Here is a 25,325-nt window from a genome sequence, read left to right on the forward strand (position 1 = left end):
TGGTGGCCCATTGAGACTGGCCCACACTAGCATTTTACATTTTTGGTACAGGCATTGCCCTATAGGCCAGTCCGAGCCTGGCAGCTCATCCATAATGGCGAGGGGACGCCCACCCAGTGGCCCCTCACCCATTATGGAGGAGCTAAGGCGCCAGCCCAGTGAAACAATGAGCACTCCCAGAGCTGCTTTTTACAGCTGATGGAGTGCTCCTGGCTGGCTGAACAGTCAAAGGGAAACACTGTTTCCCTTTGACAGTTCAGTTTAGTTCCCCAGTCACACATGCTCACTGAGCCATGCAAATGCTGGGGTGTTTTGCTTCACCAGCATTGCATAGCTCATTGGAAATGCTGGCTGGGGCACTGCATGTCTGTATGTCAGAGGGGTGTCAAACCGGATATAAAATTATGCCTCTCATTACAAACGATTTGTATGCATATTGGCCTACGCCAAGTTGCTTAAAATTGTACGCAAATAACACTCTACGGCCAGGTCTTGACCTTAGAAATTGATGTAAGCCGCCATCTTGAATCAAGCCTCCATTTTAGGTTAGAAACCGCCATTTTGGGGTTTTATACAAAGTCACCCTGTAATCTAAAATGGCCGTCTCGTGTGTCCTTGTTCTTGCCTTAACCTCTCCAACCTCTGTAGGGGAGTTAATGTCCAACCTGCCCTCAGGCTATATGTTAGGGTCATGTAGACCTTGTCCTTTGTTGACCTCGGGAGCAGGGGATTACTTGAATTAGCAAAGTTAAACTACAAGTGTATAAGGACAGTAATGCTATCCAAATATAATAAGTGAAACATTTGTTTGGTCTGTATTTAACCAGCATGTAAAGAGTGAAAATGTTAAATTAAAGAATAATGGAGTGTGTTAGTAAATGTATTAAAAAAGTAAACCGCATACACAAGATATGTAAATTAGGAAAGTGAACCTGGCGCGACCCTAGCCCAGTGTATGATTAACTTGCTAGGAAATTCTGTCACTGCTCACATTGAACCCTGCTGGTGGTCTCTGTGATGTATTGACAGCCAAATAGCTATTTGTGTACTTTGTTGAATACTGTTCAGTTTTGTAATAAAGATTCTGGGAATGTTTATAAGCCCATGTCGGTGTATTTTCCTTTGCTCGGTGTAACAGCCGTAATATTGTATTTTTTCTGATTCCACAGATGGCGCCTGAATAGGGACCCTCAAGATTGACTTCGTCTCGTTGAAGGTTGGCTCGGCTATCGGACCGGGATCGGACGGTGCCAACAGAACCGGCCACTCTAAGACGAGAAGAGAATTCCTCGACGAAACTGCACGATCCGATCCCTAGACGGTGAGCTGTAGCTTGAGACGACGTCTTGACGAGGGTCCATATATTTGAGGTGGGTAAATTTGCCGAAAATCACCAGACACGTGGGTCCTTTGCATTATCCTTAGTAACCCGATCGGGCCTCCCAGTCCTTTGGTCAGGTGAATCGTGTCCCGATTCTTAATCTAACCCTGACAAATTTGAATTTGGAGCATTGTACTCGCGAGCACAATTATTTAACCAGGTAACACCATAACTTTGATATGCCTGGGAAATTGTCTGCCTGCTTTAGGGCATTTTTCCGCAGCGACAGACAATCTTTGGAAGATAGCCGTCCCGCACCACAGGAGGGGTCGCCGGCATGTACTATGTATTGTAAGAAAGGCTCTGGTAGTATAGCATTTAATGACATTTGGCACAGACAAACCAATGGTAGTTTTGAAATCCCTCGTATAGAATATTTAGAGTCTGTATTAGTAAAGAAAAAGGCTAGGCCTGCAGCATTTGACGCGTTGCACAGTTGGAAAACAGAAGCTTTGCAGCACCAAAAGAGTAGAGAGAAACATATGTGTCGACATATGACGAGTGTCGAAAAGGCACAGTTATATGATCAAAATAAACAATTGGAGTCAGTTAGGAACACGGACAGGGCATTTCAATTAGGCATTTAGAAAATCTACCCTTCAAAAGATTTTCATACGTCAGACGAATTGATTAATAAACTTTTGCATGAACGTAGGCCCGATGCCTCTGCGCCACCTCCATACGTCCCTCCTCCTGGCGCTTTACACCTTCCTGTTGTGGTTCCCCCTCCTATAGTTCCTCCGGTCCCCCCTGTTGTTCTTCCTGTTGTTCTGCCAGCTGTCGCCCCTTTGCCTGCCCCCTTGCCTTCACCTGTTGTTATTCAGAATGTGCCTACTCTTCCTCTTCCAAGTGATCCTGCATCGCTTGTAGTAGACCAGTGAGAAAGACCAAGGGTTGTGACTCGTAATACTGTGTCCCCAGACAAGAGGATTGAATTGACTGCTTGGGCTAAACATTGTATGGAGAAGGGTAAACAAGCTGATGTTTTTTCCACACTCGAAAATTTAAAAGATATGCCTGAGAAAAATGTTTTTATCAAAGGATTAGGGACTCATTTAAGTATAATGTGGAATAGACTAAATGATGTAGATTTCCCACAAGGGTTACAGGGTTTGAACGCCTTAGCGTTGTCCAGAGATACTGTGGAGAAGGTATATGCGCATGTTGAGAGGACTTTTGAATATAGGAAGGAGTTGGAAGAGTTACAGAACAAGGAAGTAGATGGTGATAGTTTAGGTATTGTGAACTTACAGAAACGGTTTTCTCCTCGTCGAGAATTAAAAGGTGAGGAAGCATGAATTTGCACAAAGGACGTGATAAGATGGATTTCGGATATGTCGATAACTCCAGATGAAGTATATGACACATATAGTCAGTATATGTTAGAAATGCAAAAGAGAGTGATACAGGTGATGGTAGAGCACCTGCAGAATGAGTGTGTAAGAAGAAAGATTTGTTGTCCCGCAGAATTGTTGAGTGTTTATAAGAGAGCTTTTTCGATTGATACTTCTTCGACTGCCTTAGCGCTTGATTTGGCTCTGTTGCTTAGTAAGCATTCAGAGCTGCCTACTTCTCAGTTGCCTATGAGAGAGGTCCCTCCGACATTTGTCCCAAAAGTTGAGATTGCGGCTGATGCTGCACGAGGTATAGTAGCCGGAGAAATTCCTGCACATTACGTTTCACAGTTTGTTCACGTCCGATTTTCAAGACAGGATATGAACACCATAAAGCAATCTATTCCTGATATAAGAAAAAATCCGACCGGATTCTATAAAGAAATAGAGTCGGTCTTACAGTCGTCGGTATTCACTTTAAGTGATATTGACCTATTATTTCCCGTACTCCTGCCAGTTGATTTGTGGAAGCAGATTAGGACTATAGATGACATACCTGGGTTGGAAGATACATGGGATAACATGACTAGGCTGGACAGAGAAAGACCAGCTGGCGAACGACCACCTCAAGTGATATTAACCTTGCCTGATAGAATTATTGTAAAATTGAAAAGCATGGTTCCAGAAAAAAGAATCATTTGGGACAAGCTTATGGCTGTGTCAAAGGAAAGTCTGAGGGTGCTACCGATTTTTTCAATCGGTTTGAGCAGGTATTCTCAGATTTCAGTAGACAAGACTTGGGCACAGAGTCAGGGAAAAGGTTGTTTGTCGACACATTTGTACGTGGATTGCTGCCTGACATCCATTTACAGATTATGTCCTCTGAAAGCGCTTGGCAGGCAAAGTCCCAATCAGAAGTATTGCATATGGCTCAGTACTATGAAAATCGTGTAAATACTGGAAAAGAGAAACTTGAGAAAAAAAAGGGTGACCTGAAAACTAAAGTTTTATTGCAGCAGATTGTTAGAAACCCTAGAGGTGGTAATCAATTTAGAGGTCAGTACATTCCACAGAGAAGTGCGCCCTTGGCTCCGGTAACCATTAACCAGTGTGCCTATTGCCGGCAGGAAGGCCACTGGCGTGCACAATGTCCGACCTTGCAGCAAAGGTCATTTGGGAACATGGGTAGATGATCCAGAGGTCGCCCAGGTGCAGGGGGCCCTGGCAGAGGTCAGTTTACACCAGAATCACAGCAACCTCCTTCACAAGATAAGCAAGTTTCAAATGTGGATAATAGAAACTTTTTTGATCACCCTTCTGCCGCGAACCTCTCCGAGGAGCTTCCTTTTGATAATATTCTGTTCCGCTAGGATTGCCCGAAGCAGGATTTGGAACCTACGCCTATTCCCGTTCATCAGAAAGGCCCCTACGTTGAGATGGCGGTGGGAAATAGGAAGCATCTGTTTTTAGTAGATACGAGAGCACAGAAATGTTCCATTGATCATTCACGGGTTCCAAATATTCCCCTGTCAGGGCAATCCAACGTTTCCGTAGGGTTTTCAGGCACACCTGTAGTTTGCCCGGTCTCTTTGCCGGTACCGATAACACTGGGTCCCTTCACGGAACAGTGTCCATTTCTACTTACCACAAACTGTGGGGAGAACCTGCTGGGGCTAAATTTGTTGAAGGCATTACACGCAGTAATTCATTGTTCTCCGGATGGAATTCGGCTAACAATTTCACCTCAGCAATCATTCACCTCTCAGTTTTTGACTCAACCTTTACCGCCAGAATTTAGTAATATTCCAGAATGCTTATGGGCAATTGATGATAATGATGTGGGCATTCTCCAAATTGAACCTGTTAAAATTATTTTGAAACATGGAGTAAAATTGCCTCGCATCCCGCAATATAAGATCTCAGTTGAAGGCGAACAGGCTTTGAAATGTATAGTTTCTGATTTTGTACATCGTGGAGTAATTGAGGAGATTACGGGTAGCATATGTAACAGCCCTATTTAGCCAGTATACAAAAAAGGTGATAATGCGATTCCCTTTCTTTTTATAATTGATTTACGTGCTATTAACAAAATTGTGGCTCCTCAATTTCCTATTGTACCTGATGTCACAACGATACTAACTATGATTCCGGCTTCTGCCACTCATTTTAGCATTGTTGATCTTAAAAACACGTTTTTCAGTATTCCCATACACAAGGATAGCAGGTATTTGTTTGCGTTTACCCTAGGTGGACGCTCATTTACATTCACTCGTGCACCACAAGGGTAAGCTGAGATTCCAATTATTTATATTAGGGCATTGAAAGAGCAGCTTGATACCCTCGAGTTGCCTACTACTTGCACGTTACTGCAGTACGTAGATGACCTCCTCTTGGCTGCTGATTCTGAGAGTGCCTGTAAAAAAGGCACTGTGTTGTTGCTTTGTCATCTATCAAAACATGGCCACAAAGCTTCACTTAAGAAATTCCAATATTGTTGCCAGGAGGTCGCCTTTTTAGGCTATCTCCTGTCAAAGGAGGGAAGACGGTTGACACCTGAACGAATAAAGACCATTTCTGGTATGCCTGTCCCAAATACGCAAAAGGAAGTTAGAGCCTTGATAGGTATGGCTTCTTATTGTAGATTGTGGATCCCTAATTTTTCGTTAACGATTAAACCAATGCTGGCTTTGACAAAGAAGGGCATTTCTTTGCCATTGCCATGGACCTTGGAACACCAGAAAGCATTCGATTTGCTGAAATCCGCGCTGTGTTCAGCGCCGGTGTCGGGGGGGAAATTGTGCCGGGATCGGCCGGGCCGTCCGCAGACCTCCGGGCAGGGAGGCCCCAACTCCTCCCGTATATCCCAAAAGAGATAGAGTATGAGACACACGCAAGAAGCAAGGTGACTCTGCTGTTTATTAGACAAAACGGCAGGGATGGGTCAAGGAGCGTACGCGTCCGTCCTGACACACACACAATCGTGGGGCTCGCAGGCCCTTTTTACCTTAGTGTGACGCGCTACTTGCGTCATCTTACAAAATTTAATAAAAAACCTATTTCCACTCTGGATTGGTTACTCGAGTGGTAGGGTTAGTATAGCGCACATATAGAGAACGGTGTTAGTGGCTGAGGGTTAGTCAGGTGGTATACCTGGGCTGTCCCTTCAATTTGATACATGAAAATTGTTACATGAAGACCTCTGAGGATTGGTCAATGTGAATGGCGTCAGTGATAAGAACCCCATGTTCTAATTGGTCCGCTCGCGAGCCTCCCAGTCTGGGACTATCGCTGTTCCCAGCTCGCGGTGCACCTGTCATTTTCAACAATGTTTTAATATGGGTAGGTGTAAACAATGTGAGGATTTATTCATATGTTTGGAGGTCGAATACTCCCACTGCTGCAGATGTCCAATGAGTCTTTTAATTGTATCTGCCTGTGTCTTGAAACGTGGGATTCAGGCGTCTCCTTCCTTCTGGGCTTGGCATCTTGTCAGGTTTGGCTTTGTCACGTGAGGTGGGACCGTGTTTGAGTCAAAATTCAACACAATTAATATTGTTTTTCCTACTGTGTGTCTGGGTTATCTTGCAGGTGCGACCTTGGCGTTGGCTTGCAGCGTGCGAGATTGCAACATCGTGCCCTTGGCGGGGTGCCTTCGCCGGGCTTATTTTGCAGGGTCAGCAACCCAGTTCTTGCTCATTAAGTGTCCATGGAAACTTTTGCCTGCGGCCTACTTGGGCCTGGTGCATAGGTGGAACCGTTTGATGCAGGGTGCTTTAGGTTACGGTATCATATTGCTTTATCCTCAGTATCATGTCCCTGTTACATTCTTCATTATGGTACATGGCTCTTGAAAGAAGCGTGAGCAAGCCTTTTTATATAAGTTCATGATGCGTCTTGCGTTTCTGCATTTTGAGAGCCCATGTGGAAAATAATAAAGATGCACGTCCGTGAGTATGTCTGTCGCCTACGTCATAGCACTGAGTATATTCTTCGTGTAGATTGGTGCGGGAGTGTCCGGTGTGTATATCTGCACAGGTGTGCTGACCGTTGGCTAGGTCGTCATGGCATCTCTAACGACGTGTAGTTTTAGTCAAGTTGATCCGTGCCGCAGGTGTCGGCATGGACAGGGCGGACTGCTGGGCAGGCAGATGGACACATCCGTATGTTCCTGTACCAGGGTATTTGGTCGTCTGGTAGATAGGCAAACTCTTCTCGTGGCGGGTGTCTGGGCCGTGATCCTCTAGGCCAAGCGCGAGAGGGGAAGGGCGGGAGCCTGGTCTTCCATTCTCCCACTTCAGTCCCCCCTCTGGTCGACTTGTCGACCACAAACATATCCTTTTCGTTATCTCCTCTTACTCTCCATATCTTAGTTATTCCTCCTAAATGTCCATAGTGGTTAACATGGTCTTCAAATGACCAATACATATATTCACAGGTTCCTCCAGGAGTGCAGTATACCCATTTCCCTATGTAGCTCCTGGGGTTTCATGGGTTCTCGAGCTTCACAGATGGTGGGTCCAGGTGGTTGGTGATGATCTGGTTGCGCAACTTCTCTCTCTCTTTTATTATTGTACCTGTGTGTTGGCAGTCATCTGTTGGCATCAAGAGGTGTATACCAACCATTTCGATCATCTCGTCTGTGGTGCGTGCCTTTCGGGCTTTCCAAAATCTTATTATGATCAGTGTAGCTCCAGCCAGAATAGTACATCCAACTATAATCTTCAGTCCATCTGACAGCCACGATGGCATCCATGACCATAATATTGAAAACCTGCTCTCATCCTTTTTCACACCTTTACTTTCATCCATCATTTTTGAGTGCATCTGGGCCAATTGTGATACAGCTTCCGTGAGTGTACCATTGTCAGCATCGTTAGCAGGAATGAATGTGCAGCATGATTGTCCTATCTTTGCGCAAACTCCTCCTTCCATTGCTGTGAGGAGGTCCAGTACATATCTGTTCTGTAGTGCAACCATTCTTACTGCTCGCAATTCCTCTTTTATTGCATTGAATCCATTTACTGTAGAGTTGATTGTCATCATTAGTTCCCACCTAGTTATCTGGAGCCATTTTGCGTTTGCGTAAGCCTGCAGTCCAGGATGTATTATTGAGGAGAAGAACATAGCTGCTCTGCTGAATAGTCTGTGTTCCGGCGGTATTGAGGTCAGTGCTGTTTCCGACCTTCCCCACAGGTAATTTCCTGTCAGAGGTTCTCCTTGTCTTTTCCTTCTGTTGAGGACAGTGTCGTTGCCGTTGCGTCTGTTCTCTGATCCTTTCCGAGGCTGTGCAGATCTCTTCTTCCTTTTGTTTCCTTCATCCATCTTGGGGAAATTCGCCATATTCACATGCTTCTGGGGTACCACTAGTGATGGTACATTAACGTGTACTATAGTGCATACACCATTCCACAAAGGGGGCAGTGTGTGATACGCCTTGTCTCCACAGGCCCAGTAATGGTCCATTACTACTGCTGTTCCTGCTCCCCCCTCAGGTAACTCCATCACGCTTTCACAGTTGGTATTGTATCCTACATCCACCTCTCCTTTATGTTGGTAGCATACCTTAGGCGCAGTTAAAGGCAGTATTGTTATTGGGTCTTCATCCTTCTCCATCCACGTGAGCATGGGTACGTACTTGATCCAAGTCATCCAACATCTATGGTTATGTCCATCAATAGTTGAAATATTTTCTCTTGTTACCATGTTGCTGCCAACCACTCCTATGTCCCATTTGTTGTTCATGTACACCTTCCCTGTTATTGTAATCAGTGATCTTTCCCAACATCCGTTTTTACCAGGGACTTCAGTGGCGTACCAATCACATGGTAGGTACTGCAGTGTTACTTTCTTTGTTTCTCCTTTTTCAGGACCACTTGTTATGTATCTGAATCCTTCAGCATGTAAACTGCTCTTGTGGTAACTCAAATAAGTCTTGAGGAAGTTATTTTCATATGGATATGTATCTCGTGTTTTCCACACCAGTTGCACCATTGTGCCTTGAAATCTTCCTTTCGTCTGGAACAGTGCCAGGTATATTATACATCGTGCTATTTTTCCATCTATCTCCGTAGCAACAAATGTTCGAGACGCGCTCATGGCGTATGGGATCAATGAGCAAACGTAGCAGCTGTCTCCTGTTGTCTGCTTGCCTATTATGGTCATGTGTTGGTACCACATGTTGTTAGAGACGTGTGCTGAATCTTGTACATAGTTGTCAATGCCTTTGTTATCTGAGTATGTGCTGCGTTTAACTCTATTTTCCTGGTGCGGGGTTTTACTAGTACCACCTGACATAACACCTGTTGCAGCTGGGGGTGGGGGTATATTAGGTTTGGGTACAGCAATAAAATCAATAGCATAGCTGTACTGCCATACAGAGGCAGCCAAGAACTCGGTGATCATTAAAATCCCTATCAATTTTATTACAAATGCTAATTTCACCAGCATTTTGCTCTTACCTTGCTGCAGTCCGGCAGCTTATTCTTGCGACGTTACAGTTGCCCGCCTGAAAATTCTTAATATGCTCGTTATTAAAGTTAGTTATTGTTATTAAGCTCTCCCTATCAAGTAGTCATTCAGTGCCCAGGCGAAGAGCTGTTCCCACGCCAATCTAAGCGATCTTTCTCTTAGGGCAGGCAAGTATGGTTGGAGGTGGGGCATTGAATGTTCTATGGCCAAGAGGAATGTTGTATAGTAGACACGTACCCTCCTTCCTTTCAGGTACGTTGGCCGTTTTATTTCATATACAAATTGGTGTGACAATTCTTCCAGGTAATTATCGTCTGAGGGTACCATCTACTCCTGGGCAGTGAATTAGTTAGTTATCTACTTTCTTAACAGTGCAATAATACGCTTTACCTGCATGTGCGAGAGAAAAGAAAGAACATTCAGGTGTTTACATGTGTATATGTGCAAAAACAGTGTCCTTCAATTCAATTGTTACTACAGTGGGCAGGGGGTCAGTGGGCAGGGGGTTTGGGGTTCAGCTGGTGGAAGTCTCTTTACCCTTTGATCGTGTAACCATGGGGTGGGTGGAATGGGGATCACCCCTTTGTTTTCTAATAGTTGTCTCTGGGAAATCTGGGGGGTGGCAGGGTATAGGGACACTTAGGCCATTAGTTGTGGTTGAAGTCTCTTCCTCCGTTGGTGACGCTGTCGTTGTTCTTCCAGTGGCCCTGTCGGTGGCGCTGGGGCGGGTCTGGAGTTTGTAGATCTTTACGTCGTGTAGGTGGTTCCAGGCACGCCTGTCCTGTAGCTTTACTGCTCTCATTGATACCTCCTCTACCAGATGGGGGCCAGTGAATCGTGGACTGTTCCACTTCCTGTTGAAATTGCGAAGTAGTACGTGGTCACCTTTAGCAATTTTACACACTCTTTCCTTTTCCAATTCTTTATCCACGTCTTCTTGTTGATTGCTGTTAGACCCGCCCCGCGTGCGCTCGAGCTGTTGAGACACAAACACTACACTAGTAATCAAAGAAGACACATATTGGTACATTTCATCACCAAAAACACTCGCAGTACTCTCGTGGTCGGTAAATGCTCTTGATGTTGGCGTTAGGGGAAGGCGCATTTGACGTCCGGTAACCACCTCGTGAGGGGTGAGGTGGTGGTCGGACCCTGGTCTATTCCTTAGCTCAAATAGGGCTAATGGAAGGCAATATAACCAACTCTTCTTTGTTGTTTGCTGTATCTTTGCAATTGCCTCCTTTAATAGGCCATTCAGGCGTTCGCATATACCGTTGGCCTGTGGGTGGTATGCACATGCAAATTTATGCTTGATGTTCAGCAAGGATGTAATGTGCTGGAACATTTCGTTTGCGAAATGTGGGCCATTGTCTGACCTCAGTACCTCGCACACTCCCCACCTGGGGAAGACCTCCCTCACTAGGAATTTAGCTGCTCTAAATGCATCTGGGTGTGAACAGGGCCCTGCTTCAATCCACCTCGAGAATGGGCATACTACTACAATCATATACCTATTTCCTTGACATACGTTGATCATATCAACATAGTCAATATGGAGATGTCGGAACGGTCCTCTGGCCGGGGTATAGTACCTCTTATCACCTTCAGGGTGTGGCCGGCCGTAAACTGTTGACATGTGAGACAATTGCTGATAAAATTTGACACATGAGAATTTAACTCGGGGCAGAACCAGTCTTCCCTAATTCGTGCTGCAATTGCTTCCTTGCCTGTGTGGGCTGGGTAATGTAGTTGGCTCAGGGCGGTGTTCAAAAGTGCCAATGGTATTACAACCTTTCCAGTGTCACCCTGGCGCCATAGTGCGTCGGTTGGTGACATTGTGCATCCTCTTTTTACCCATATTTCTTTTTCGGCCATTGGTGCAGCCGCTTGTAGCTCCATAATCTGTGTGGCTGGGAGATGGGTGTACCCTTCTCTTATGAACATCTCCTTAGCCATTCCCCTCCCTCTCCCTCTCTGTGACTCTGGGGTGTTCCATATCTCACCAAAGTATGCAGCATACTTCGCATGTGCGTCTGCTGCTGCATTCCCTTTTGAGATGTGGTCTTCACCATTGGTGTGTGCGGTGCATTTGACTAGAGCTAATTCTTGGGGGTCATTTATTGCCTCAATTAGTTCAGCCAATAGGAGGGCATGTTGCACTGGAGTGCCATCAGCTCTCCTAAACCCTCTTCTTCTCCATTTCGACAGCCCTGAGTGGACAGTGGATGTAACATACGCGCTGTCGGAGTATATGGTCACTCGTTTGTCAAAGCTTTCCTTCAACGACAAGATCAGTGCAACTAATTCCGCTGCTTGAGCGGAGTAATGCTGTGGTAATTGTACACATTTCATGGCCACACACACCGGTACCTCCATCATTTTTACCACTGCTGCCCCAGTCCTCCTTATACCATCCCTTTGGTCGATAGTTGATGACCCATCAATGAACAGGAGCTCACCTCCCTCTAGTGCGTTTTCTTCAACCTTTCTAGTACATGAGTACATTTCAGTTATTTGCGTACAATCGTGGGCATAATCTCCTTCCTCAAGTACTTCTGCCAGGAACCTTGCAGGGTTGACCATGCTACATCTAACAATTGATAGTTCAGCTCTGGATAGGATGATCTCATAACCTCTGCGTGGTTAGGGTGGACTTAGGTTTATTCAATATTGCAAATAGTGCATGTTCCACAAACAGTGTAGTTGGGCACCCCATGGTTATTGCTGATGCTTTTTCTACCGCAAAAGCAGCTGCGGCGAGACCTTGTTCGCAAGGGAAATGACCCAACATCACAGGATCTAAGTGGCCACTGTAAAATGCTACTGGTTTGTAGCCCATACTTGTTTTTTGAGCCAATACTGCTTTCATTACTGCTGAGTCGCAATGTGAAAATATAAAAAATTGTCGCTCATAGTCTGGGGATGCCAGTACCGGAGCAGTTGATATCGCATCTTTCAATTCATCAAAAGCCTCTTTCATTTCCATCGTCCACCCCAGCTTTTCTCCCCTTTATTAGCTTCCCTTAACGCCTCAAGCAGGGGTCCTATGTATGAACTGTAATCAAATACCCATGCTCTACAGTAGTTACACAGCCCCAGGAACTGCTGCAGTTCCCTCGCTGTTTGTGGCATTGGAGTGTTTGAAATGGCCTGTGCTCTTTGTGGTGCAATCTTTCTTCCATGTTGGGATATAAGCTGACCAATGTAAAGTACCTGTTCTTGACAGTACTGTAGCTTTTCCATGTCTACCTTGTAACCTTTCTCAGCCAATGTTGTCAACATCTTTAAGGAGTCCTCTCTGCATGTTCTTTCGTTTGTACTGCAAATTATTATGTCATCCACATACTGCAACACTGTGCTTTCCACTTCAATGTTACCCAAATCCATCTGTATTACTCTGTTGAAAATTGAGGGTGATTCGCAATACCCTTGTGGCAATCTGGTGTGCTTCCACTTTGTGTTTCTGTAAGTAAAGCTTGTCAGATCCTGTGAGTCTGGGTGCAATAGTATTGAGAAAAAAGCATTTTTAAGGTCGATCACTGTAAATCGTGATGCTTCTGCTGGAATGCCACACAATATTGTGGCCGGGTTTGCTGCTATGGGATATTCTGCTTCTACTATGTTGTTCAAGGGCCTGAGATCCTGTATGAAGCGCCAAGACCCCCCTTTAGCCTTGCGCACTGGGTATACAGCCGTGTTACTGAGGGGACCAATATGCCATTATTTATAAGGGCCGTTATGGTTTCATATATGCCCTCATCTGCCTCTTTTGATAGTGGGTACTGTTTCACTCTGGGGAGTATTGCACCTTTTTTCAATTTTATCCTTACTCCCCCTATGCTTTTTATGCACCCCACGTCATAGGGGCTAGTAGTCCACAATGATGTGGGTACCTTTGACATATCCTCCTTAAAGAAGTGGACTGGGGTGCATGCGGGTGCCTCAAGTGCCATTGCAATTTTCTGTGCTACTTGTTTGTACGCCACTCTTAGCCATATTTCCACACTCATCATAAACACCATTTCACCTCCTCCTTTTCTTCTGAGAACTGCTCCTCATCTGACACCTGGGTGAGCCTACATCCTTCTGCTAGTGCCCTCCATGCTCTTCCTTCTCTGTCTTGGGCATGTACAGCAATGTAATCAGCTGTTGCTATAATGCTCTCAATGTCCACTGGAACCACCTTTCCTTCTGGTTCATTAACAGGTGTTTCTGGTCTGAACAGATAGGCTGCTGGCCTCCTCCAGATGTTTCCTTCTATCCCTGGCATCCATGCAAATGCCATATCTGTCCCGTACTGGAATAGTTCGCCATCTACTGGCTCCGCCCTAATCGCTGTCTGTCCGCAATATGCTTGCATAATCTGTCGTGCTGTGAGCATGTTAATCCCTGGAGTAGAGCAAATTATGCCGTCCTCAGTAAAGGAGATCGTCATATTCAACCTGTTCATTATGTCTCTCCCCAGTATATTTACTGGTGAGGCACTATAATATAGAAGTGGAACTGACAGGTCATAATCTCCAATAGATAAGGGAATGTTATCAGTAAAAGAAACCAACCCTCTAGCCCCAGAGAATCCTTGGGTGTTCATGGCTTCGCCCGACATCTTAAATTTACCTTCCCTTATGCAAGACCGGGTCGCCCCGGTGTCAACAAGGAATGATAATTTTTTGTCACCTATCGTTACCTCTATGCGTGGTTCCTCCGCACTATTAGGTGTTACTGACAGGGTGGGACACACCAAGGCAGTCTGTGGGCTGTCCTATTGAGGGTACAACGATTGGCCATTTCCTGTGTAAGGGTTGTGTCCCAAGACCGTCACCCTACCCAGTTGTGTTTGTTGTGCTTGGGGTTGTTGTGTTGTTGCTACCTGTTGTTGTGGCAGTGAATATGTCTGTGGCTGTTGTTGTGTTATTAGTTGTTGCTGTTCATGTCCCTGTTGCAACGTCTGCTGCTGCTGTACGCCCTGCTGTTCCTGTGAGGGCCTTGGTTGTCCCTGTTCACTCCATGATGGTGTTCCTGGTCTAACTCTACACGTGCGTGACATGTGCCCTACTAATCCACAACTCCAACACACCGGTGGTTCCCTACTCTGCCATGGAAAGCTCCCTGTGTTGTCCTGGTATACTGGTTGCCCTGTGGGGTAGGAATTTCTAAGTCCTCCCACCTGCTGTTGGGTGTTATATCCGTATCCTCTCCCTCTCATAATTCCTCCTCTCCCCCTGTTATAATTATAATACCCAGCTCCTTGCATTGGGTATCCTCCTCCCATGTTGGTCGTGTATGGTTGGAGTGGCGGCACCTGTTGTGTTATAGTCTGTGAAGGTGGTATTTGGGAGGAATCTTGTGCAGCCACTACTTGTGTGGGGCTTTGGGTCATTGTTGTAGGCATAGTTATTAGTGCCCCTTTCATTGTGTATTTAGTAAGCTTTTTCTGTACTAGTTTAGCCTCTCCCTTTTTCCTGTCTTCTTCCTTTTGTTTCATTTTTCCTTGCCATGTTCTGCAATGATGCACTATTGTCAGTTGTAATTCCGGCCATGCTTTTGCTTCCATTCCCACTACTTTCTTTAGTTGTTTCTGAACTCCTTCTGGGAGCCCTTGTACTAGTATATGATAAAATATTGCTGGTGTTTTGTCCCATTGTTCTCTAGTTTTCATGCGCCACTTCTCTTGGATTTCCTGGATATAATCAACAGGATCTTCATTCTCACGCATCTTGCGGGAGGTAATTGCTCCTATGTCTGATGTGTCTGGGTACTGTACCCTCAGTGCCTGCCATAGTGCATGTCTGCAGTTTGCGAATGGTGCCCCATCATGCGATATGTTTGTTATTGTTACCCCAGGGAATCCCGCTCTCTTCCAAATGTCATCCGCTGCATCCCCTAATATCGATATTAGAAGGCCCTTTACATCTCCTACTGCCAGTTTCTGTCCTGCGGTGTGTTTTTCCATTTCATATATCCACTTACCCGAACCTCCACTTAATGATGGGAGCCTGCATTTTATATTTTCTTTGTCTGTATGCTTCCAAGGGACATACTGTGGTCTAACCCCTCCTCTCTCCAGAAGTGGCGTTAAGTTATGTCTCGTTTTACCCTTTGTGTTCCATAAGATCGAGTCCTCACACCCTTCCTCCTCTTCCCTTTCTTCTACATCGTCAATTTCATCCGTATTTCCCCTGCTCGTAACTCTTTCTTCTCCATCTTTTCCCCTTCTTCCATCATTTCCTGTATTTAGTGTGGGCATGTGTATTCGTCTTTCCTGCCTGCGTCTGGGGAGGTCCATAAGCCGATATGCATAGGGTGTCAGTTCGTCTGTGAAGGGCGCAAGTTTTATTGTGCGTAACGAGCGTGAGGTGATTGAGCATGTAGGGTGCGATGGGAGAGGGTGTGATGGGGACGGTGCGGCCTCATGTGTCTGTCTTTCAGCTATTCCTTGCTCTCCCTCCTCACTTTTCTCCAGCTCATCCTTTCTCCTACGGATCCATGGTGAGTCTGTGTTGGTCCGGGTGATGTATAGCTTATCTAGGCTTTCCCTTTCACTGTTTCTTCCTTCCTTCTCCACTCCTTTTCTTCCTCACTACAAAAGTCAGTCATAAACGGCACCCCCCACTCGGTCTTTTTCCCCTTGATTGTTACTGTTTGTAAGTCTTTTAGGTCCAGTTCTCCTTTTTCTCCTTTATCAACCGCTCCCCTTTGCGCTGATGTTGTTGCTACTTCTGTGTCTCTATATACATCCCCCCATACTTTACTCTCCCTTCTCCTATCTTCTCTTTCTCCTTCATTTCTCTCCTCCATCTCCCTACCATTTTCATCTCTTTTCCTTTTTAATTCCTCCATTACTTCACTACTCATCTGTTACAGTATTCTTTCATCCTCTTTCTTCCTTTCCCATTTCACCCTTTCCCTTTCTAATATACTCTCTATCACCCTCCCTTCTTCGTATTTCTTAGTCGTTTCTGATAGTAATCTCCTCTTCCACATTGCCATTTCTCTTTCTTTCTCTTCTTCTTCCCTTTTCTTTTCTCGCAGCACTGCTCTTGATACCCTTTCTGCTGCTGCTTTTACACTTTCAGCTTCTCTCCTTTGCTCCTCAGTTCGTTCCCTTATTTTTTCCAATTCGTTCTTACCTTCTTTCCTTTTCCTCGCTCTCTCTCTTTCCTCCCTGTCGAGCTGTTTGATCAATTCATTCTGCTCATCCCTTAATTCTGCTAGTCGTTCCTCCAAAATCTCTTCCTTTTGTCGTAACAGCTCTTCCCCCCTCATTTCACTCTCCCTGGTATTATCCTCGTCTGTTTTCCTTACTATCTCCTTCTCTTCTCCTGTTAAGGAACCTCGTAGTTTTAATAATATCTGTGCAGCTACCCACTCATCATTTCCTACTTCCACAGTTTGTTCTTTTCCAGTCCTCCCCTCCCCTGCTGGCATCTTCCCATGAGCCACATAGGGTGGAGGGCTGTATGCCGGGTTCGAGTACCCCTCAGCCGCCCTTAGCTGACCTCTTCCTATCTCTCCTAACTCCCTTAAAGGGTACAACCCCCCTCCCTCTGTGTTCACTCCCTTTGCTAGGGGTATATCGTTGCTCTGTTCCTTATTTATTTCATCTGATGTATTATTCTTTTCTCCTCCCTCTTGTCCGTTCCCCGTGTTCTTTGGGTCTTCACTCCCCTTTTTCCCATCCTCTCCTTCCTCCTCAATCTCTTTTTCTTCCGATATTTCCCCCACAGTGAACATTCCATTTGGTCCTGGTCGGGACCCTTGGAACATCCTCCATAAGTTAAACACCTCCACGTGGTTTGCCAACTTCTTCCCTTTGTATGTATTGTGCAGATGGTTTAATAGTAAATTTTGTGCATATGGATCGAAGCTACCGTTAGGCGGCCACGGTGTTATCATTTTGTTATCCGTCCCCTGGGTCCATTCTATGCTATACTTAATCAGTTTCTCCCTATGGGGTGACAGTGTTGTACATATGTGTTGTAGTGGGGTAGTGAGGGTGTTCCCCCACCCTCCCGATCCTGTCCCGTATGACATAGTAGCGCGCCACTTGTTACCCTTCCCCTATCTGGTAGCGGTTATCTCACTAGCAGTTTGCAATATACAGCCTTATATCGTTACCTGGCCCCGTAAGGTTGGGGACTTGCGATAGTCCGCTAAGGAAAATTATAAAATATAGTATTTTACATTTGTATATTTTCTTCTGTCTTTCTTTCTTTACACGACACCCTTACGGCCCCCTGCGGCCGAGGCGCACGTAGCCCCCTGCGGCTGCGTACCCCTTATGACGTTCCTATACAGTCGTCCTATTTTCACTTGCTCCTCCTCCTTCTTCTACACTTGCCGTGGCCGGCGTTCTCCGTGCGCAGCCACGTCCCCGGTTTCACCTTTCCCCGATCGACTCATTTACCGTTTATCTCCGTTTCCACTCCCTTACCACAGTTCTCTTCCCCAACACTCTCAGAAAGGAAGATGCCTTGTGCTCGGGATATCCTATGAAAGCCCTACTGGTGACGTCACCGATCTCTTCGAGCTACTGGTAAGTTCTTCATATATTCTTTAAGTTCAAAATACACTTGCAATCTACCCCCTTTAACCTCACAGCTGTATTCCTGTCACTCCTGGAACAAGGTAATCAATAATATAATCGGACTGCGCACACTGCGTCGCCTCGCGTGTGATACGCCCCTCGACAGGAGGGCTTAACCAGCCAATTATCTTCCGTATTGGGCAACTAACTAGCTACCGCCTACAGGGAAACGTCATCTACCTATCGAGTTTCTTGCTCGAACAATAGGGATCCTCATCTACTCATTGATCAATAAATGCCAAATCGTAGGAAACCACACACACACCCACCCTTACACGTAGTCGCGACCTAGGCCAATCAGTGTCTACGAGTGGCCGCACGTGATGTTTTCGTGCTCCACCCCCCTCTCTCGCGCAACGTAGCCGACTGCTCTCGCACTTGTTCGGCTACCATTCATTCCATTGCCAACACTAAATTGCCAAACCTTCGCCGCGCACCTGTGCAACACCTCCCACCTCCCGTATTTAATTCCTCCCCCCTCCCTCACAATTTCACATTGCTTGTTGTGCGTGGCATGCTCACCAAGTTCTCTTGATGCGGGGCCGCTCGACTGCGTGCACCCCTCCAAGCGGCTCGCCACCTCCCCTCGTCTGGACCCTCGCCAACCGCGGGCGGGATACTTCTCAACCGGCTCCCGAGGGCCAATATCCGGATTGCGCTGTCCGGTCTTCTCGCAGCTCCGCGATGGTCCTGTAGTCCTCAGAAGGGGGCAACGGCAGAGGGGGCCGCGCCGCCGGGCCTCCTCACAACGCGATTACCTGGAAAAAGTAAAAATAAAAAAGCAGATCTTAAACAGATCTCAGCAGTGCCTCCAACTTGTCGGGGGGGAAATTCTGCCGGGGTCTGCCGGGCCGTCCGCAGACCTCCGGGCAGGGAGGCCCCAACTCCTCCCGTATATCCCAAAAGAGATAGAGTATGAGACACACGCAAGAAGCAAAGTGACTCTGCTGTTTATTAGACAAAACGGCAGGGATGGGTCAAGGAGCGTACGCGTCCGTCCTGACACACACACAATCGTGGGGCTCGCAGGCCCTTTTTAGCTTAGTGTGACGCGCTACTTGCGTCATCTTACAAAATTTAATAAAAAACCTATTTTCACTCTGGATTGGTTACTCGAGTGGTAGGGTTAGTATAGCGCACATATAGAGAACGGTGTTAGTGGCTGAGGGTTAGTCAGGTGGTATACCTGGGCTGTCCCTTCAATTTGATACATGAAAATTGTTACATGAAGACCTCTGAGGATTGGTCAATGTGAATGGCGTCAGTGATAAGAACCCCATGTTCTAATTGGTCCGCTCGCGAGCCTCCCAGTCTGGGACTATCGCTGTTCCCAGCTCGCGGTGCACCTGTCATTTGCAACAATGTTTTAATATGGGTAGGTGTAAACAATGTGAGGATTTATTCATATGTTGGGAGGTCGAATACTCCCACTGCTGCAGATGTCCAATGAGTCTTTTAATTGTATCTGCCTGTGTCTTGAAACGTGGGATTCAGGCGTCTCCTTCCTTCTGGGCTTGGCATCTTGTCAGGTTTGGCTTTGTCACGTGAGGTGGGACCGTGTTTGAGGCAAAATTCAACACAATTAATATTGTTTTTCCTACTGTGTGCCTGGGTTATCTTGCAGGTGCGACCTTGGCGTTGGCTTGCAGCGTGCGAGATTGCAACATCGTGCCCTTGGCGGGGTGCCTTCGCCGGGCTTATTTTGCAGGGTCAGCAACCCAGTTCTTGCTCATTCAGTGTCCATGGAAGCTTTTGACTGCGGCCTACTTGGGCCTGGTGCATAGGTGGAACCGTTTGATGCAGGGTGCTTTAGGTTACGGTATCATATTGCTTTATCCTCAGTATCGTGTCCCTGTTACATTATTCATTATGGTACATGGCTCTTGAAAGAAGCGTGAGCAAGCCTTTTTATATAAGTTCATGATGCGTCTTGCGTTTCTGCATTTTGAGAGCCTATGTGGAAAATAATAAAGATGCACGTCCGTGAGTATGTCTGTCACCTACGTCATAGCACTGAGTATATTCTTCATGTAGATTGGTGCGGGAGTGTCCGGTGTGTATATTTGCACAGGTGTGCTGACCGTTGGCTAGGTCGTCATGGCATCTCTAACGACGTGTAGTTTTAGTCAAGTTGATCCGTGCCGCAGGTGTCGGCATGGACAGGGCGGACTGCTGGGCAGGCAGATGGACACATCCGTATGTTCCTGTACCAGGGTATTTGGTCATCCGGTAGATAGGCAAACTCTTCTCGTGGCGGGTGTCTGGGCCGTGATCCTTTAGGCCAAGCGCGAGAGGGGAAGGGCGGGAGCCTGGTCTTCCATTCTCCCACTTCACCGGTTTTAGGAACTCCGAATTATGATAAGGCCTTTGTATTGTTTGTGCATGAACGTGATGGATGTGCTTTGGCTGTGTTAACGCAGGAACATGGAGGGAAGAATAGGCAGTGCGGCTACTATTCCTCCACCCTTGATCCTGTAGCATGTGCTTTGCCAAGATGTTTGCACGCTGTTGCTGCTGCTGCATCTGTAAAACAGAGTGAGGGAATGGTCCTGGGTCGTGCGTTAACCCTAATGGTACCTCACTCTGTAGATATTCTATTGAATAGAACTCAAACGCAATACCTCACTTCTGCACGATTGACCAGATATGAACTGATCTGGTTTGCCCCTCACATTCAAATTCAGAGGTGTTGCGTATTAAATCCGGCTGAACTTTTACCTGTCTCACAAAATACTGTCGATGATGACGATACATCACACGATTGCCTTTATATGACAGAACAAGAGACTAAAGGCAGAATCGATTTGAAAGACACGCCTTTGAATAGCCCTCAAGGAGAGCTATTTTGTGATGGCTCTTGTTTTAAACTTCCAGACGGTACATCCACGGCTGCTTATGCTGTCACTACTTTCAGCACGGTTGTGGAAACTAAAAGAATTATGCATAACTCTGCGCAGGTCGCAGAAATTAGAGCGTTAACTCGAGCTTGTGAGCTTTCTGAAGGGCGTACATTGAATATATATACTGACAGTCAGTATGCCTTTGGGGTGGCCCACAATTTCGGTAGACTTTGGAAAGAACGAGGTTTCTTGACCTCGCACGGAACAAAAATCCAGCACAGCACTTTAATAGTGCGATTGCTTTCAGCACTTGCACTCCCTGTTCAGTTAGCTATCATAAAATGTTCAGCACATCAAAAAGTTACAGATGATGTAGGAAAAGGGAATGCCTTCGCCGATCAGATAGCTAAACAAACTGCCACTGATTGCAGTTCAGAAATGTACGCTGTAAAAGAAATTGTAAATGTTTGCACTTTGGGTGAAAGTATTAATGCTGTAAAAGATATTCAAGCAGATGCTACCATAGAGGAAACTAAGAGATGGATCGAGGGTGCAGAGAGATTGGATGATGATGGGTGTTGGGTAGACAATGTTGAAGGGAAATGGTTACTCCCTGACGCCTACATTACAATGATGGTTATTATGGCTCATGGTCCAACACATGTTGGTGCGCGGAAATTAAAAAAAATGCTACACAGTGTATGGGCCAATGATAAGATTTTCAAAACTGCGGAGCGTTTTGTCCAGAACTGCATGGTTTGCTTGCAGCACAATGTAGGAAAAGGTACCTCGACTCCTAGAGGAAGTTTTGCTCCACCTTCTATCCCGTTTGAGGTTATTCACTTTGATTTTATCGAAATGGAACGGTGTAACAATCTTAAATATGTATTGGTTGTTATTTGTGCCTTTAGTAAGTGGGTTGAGGCCTTCCCGGTTAGAGATGCAATGGCCATAACCACAGCAAAGACTCTGTTGAAAGAGTTTTTTCCTAGGTTCGGGCTGCCGAGAGTCATCTGGTCTGATAATGGGCCACACTTTATTGCCACTGTAATCCTACAAATTTGCAAACGATTACAGATTGACAAGCGGTTCCATTCAGCTAGACATGCCCAGAGTGCCGGATTAGTGGAAAGGCACAACGGCATTATAAAGAACAAACTCGGTAAGACGTGTGCTGGCACCAAGCTAAAATGGCCGGACGCCTTACCGATCGTGTTACTATCGATGAGATCGACCCCTCAAACTAAGACTGTGCTCTCTCCCTTTGAGGTGGTAATGGGGAGACCTGCTAATATTTGGGGTATGCCAAAAAGTCGCTCACTACGGGATATAGAAAATGTGCTTCTTTCAGACTACTGTAACCAGTTGACTAAAAATCTGTTTTCAATTTATCACCAGGTGCGAGAGGCATTACCTGTGCACTACGAGGGTCCTGGTCACAGTCTACGACCGGGGGACTGGATCCTCACAAAGGTTTTGAGAGGTCATCTTGCCTTGCACCTCGGTGGAGGGGTCTCTACCAAGTGCTGCTGGTCACTCAGACTGCCGTACGGGTAGCGGGTCGTAAACACTGGATCCATGCGACGCACACCAAGCGGATCCACAGCCCATGCCTCACGATACAGAAGACACAGAATCCCTTCCTACTGCTGTAACTAGCATGCCTGAAACAGCAACAACCAACAAGGGAGAATCGGAGACCGTTTCAGAATCCGCAGGGCCGGACAATACGGCCATCTTGTCTCCACACTCCCCAACAGTGGAACTTCCAGATCAATCCTTTTGTGATCCCATTTCCATCCGTTCACCACTTCCGGGAGGAAGTGATGACACTTTGTTCCCACCAGAAACTGCAAAATATAATTTGCGCCCAAGGAAGTAAATGTACAGCATGGTCTGACTGTGCGATTGAGAAAATCATTTGAGGGCTTGTCTTTTTGGCTCGATTGTACGGAAAGATTTTGTTGGCTAAGGGTTGTGGGAAAGACATTAAGAAGACGCGTGACTGGAGTCGCCAGCAAATGAACAATTGGTCATTTTTCGATTGAAGACTGTGATGCCTGCACCCGCTACCGCTGGTACTGAACTTTTAGATAAATATGTGACTAGCAGAGACAATGATCAAGTATGTAAGGGGACCCCCAAAGTGTATTGCTGCCTTCTTGTGATAATTACTGGATTTGTAATGACTTTTGGGTTTGGGTTATGGTATCTGGAAGAAGCATATCCGTTAGAGGACTTTTTACCTATTGAAAATGTATCTGTTATTCCCACTCCTTCTGTGCAATTGCATACTTTGTCGCCTAGAGATTCTTTGCATAGACGGAATTATTAGAATAATACCCTTTTGTTAATAATGAATGCCACTCATTGTCATGATGCCTACCCCCGGAGTACAAGGCCAGGCCCAGCACCCCCGGGAGCAGGCATCATGCCCACGGGTAAAAGCCCAGCGGCCCCTTATAGGGGCTCTTTGGACTCTGTCCTGGCGCCGTTGGCGCCAGGCTCATGTTGGACATCAGTCCTGGCGCCATAGGCGCCAGGCTCATAAAGGAAGGTGTTTTGTGCACTTTCCTGATGCAGACCATGCTGCAAGATTCAGGCCTCCCTGAGACCTGAAAGGGACTATTTTTTCATTGGGACTATTTTGCCACTTGGGCTGTAAGGATATTTGGCGTGTTACAGCACAGAGTACAGCACTACTGCACAGGTAGCATTTTTTTATGCAGCACCACTAGATGGGTGTGGTGCATTGCTATATGTGTTGCCAGAGTAACGTGGACATATAAGTAAAGACAGGCTATTCAGTCAAAAACGATTTTTACAGTTAAAATAACACATCTGCACATTCAAAATGCACACTATTTTCACCTGAAATGCCTATGTTGCAAGAGACACATTTGAAAATTAATAACTAACCTTATTAACAACTAACCTGACTAATAAAACTTCATTTAACATAACCCACTAATAAAAATGTGTCGCCACTGCAGAATTAGGCCTACTCTGAAAGTGAACTTTTAAACGCACATTCATTTTTTTCTCTGCTGCTCTGTCCACATAACTACAGGAAGCAAAGAGCTCAAAGGAGCAGGAAATCAGTTTGTTACAATTGCCACTGTAGAAGTGAGCCATTGTGTAGTGAGGGAGGAGATGACATGATTGATTCTGATTGGAGCAGCGTCATAGCAAGTATCATGCTAGAGGCTGTGATTAGAACTTTGCTGGAGAAGCTTGAGAAGAGGGGGAAGAGAGTCGACATCTTGCAGAGCTGGGAGAAGGATCTATTTCCTGGCTGGGGCATTCCTGCTGCAAAAGCTGAGAGCCCCAGGCAATAACCCCGGTTTGAGAACGGCAGACGCTTGTTCTCACTGGGGTTGATCTTCAAGGGAGCCAAATTCAGAAAGAGAATAGCCGGAGAAAACTCATGCTGAACAGATAAGGTAATTACAGAAGCGAGTGGGAGCTGTGCGAAAGTGCGCAAAGCTGTTCAGTTGTGTATTAGAGGGAGTCTCAGTCTCTTATCAGCATATTTAATGTTACCAATTGGATATATTCTCGCAGCTCTCTGTTCATTTTATCACAAATAATGTTGTACCATTTTATTTATTTCTGTAAAAAAAGTTAAACTGTGTTTAAATGAAATTTCTATAATACAAAAATATTTGAAAACAGATAGCTAGTGTGTATTATTTTTCTCTTTCATTTTGCATGGGGAAAGGTTTAAACGTGGGTAGATTTTTAAACAGTGCAATTGTCATTTTAAAGCAGATGTGTGCATGATTCTATTCAGTATGGACAGTTGTGAGTGACTGTTTGTAGCATAGCCTGTTGGAGGTACATGAGTCAACGGGAAGAGAGACTCTCTGGACATAGTTCCCTACCGTATATGAGGTAGTGGAAATTACCACAAAAATACCACAATTGCCCATGGTGGCACACAACACTAACACTGAAAATGTGGTCTCCCTAAAATGTAGGCCTGAGGTCTCTCTAGTGATCAAGAACAATCTAGATAAAAAACAAGGGATGTTGGATATTGGGGCCACAAATAAACAAACCACTATACCAACCAACCACGCAAACTACCGCGCATACCATCTAAATAGGTCTGAATTCTGAAATAATGCAATGTATTATTGTCATGTGTAACCCAATATGAATACAGAGAGTGATTATTGCTAAAGGTATTTTGGCGGTAAGAAAATACCGCAAGCCCCAAATATCCACGAAATACCCAACATATTTATGGTGCGTTGGCCGGGAAAGTGATCATAGAGTACCTACTGGGCGTGGCAAGCGTGTCTCACACTGCCAGTTGCACATTAAAGGGAACCCATTTTATAATAGCAGTGTGCCACTAAAAACGAATTTCAGAATGTCACAAAGGGAAACCACATTTTCAGACCTAGTGCAATATTTAGAGGCAAAGTTTTTTGCACATGGGATGTGGTCGTCGAACAGCACCTTAGAATGGCGTGACCGCATTCAGGGTGAGGTGCAGAAAGAAAAACTAGACAATATTTTTGCAGAAGGCAGCATAATTCAGGTCTGCCTTACAAGATTATTGAATGCAGCTGATAAAAGTACAGTTTAATACGGCTATGCGGCAAAATATGGTTTATTTTGAATAAGTCCCTGTGAATGCAGGAAAATGATACCCAGCTAATTAACAGGTTAAATGATACCCAGCTAATTAACAGGTTAAAGACTGA

This window comes from Ambystoma mexicanum, chromosome 5p (assembly GCF_040938575.1).
Source record: "Ambystoma mexicanum isolate Mex_15411 chromosome 5p, UKY_AmexF1_1, whole genome shotgun sequence".
Taxonomy (NCBI): domain Eukaryota; kingdom Metazoa; phylum Chordata; class Amphibia; order Caudata; family Ambystomatidae; genus Ambystoma; species Ambystoma mexicanum.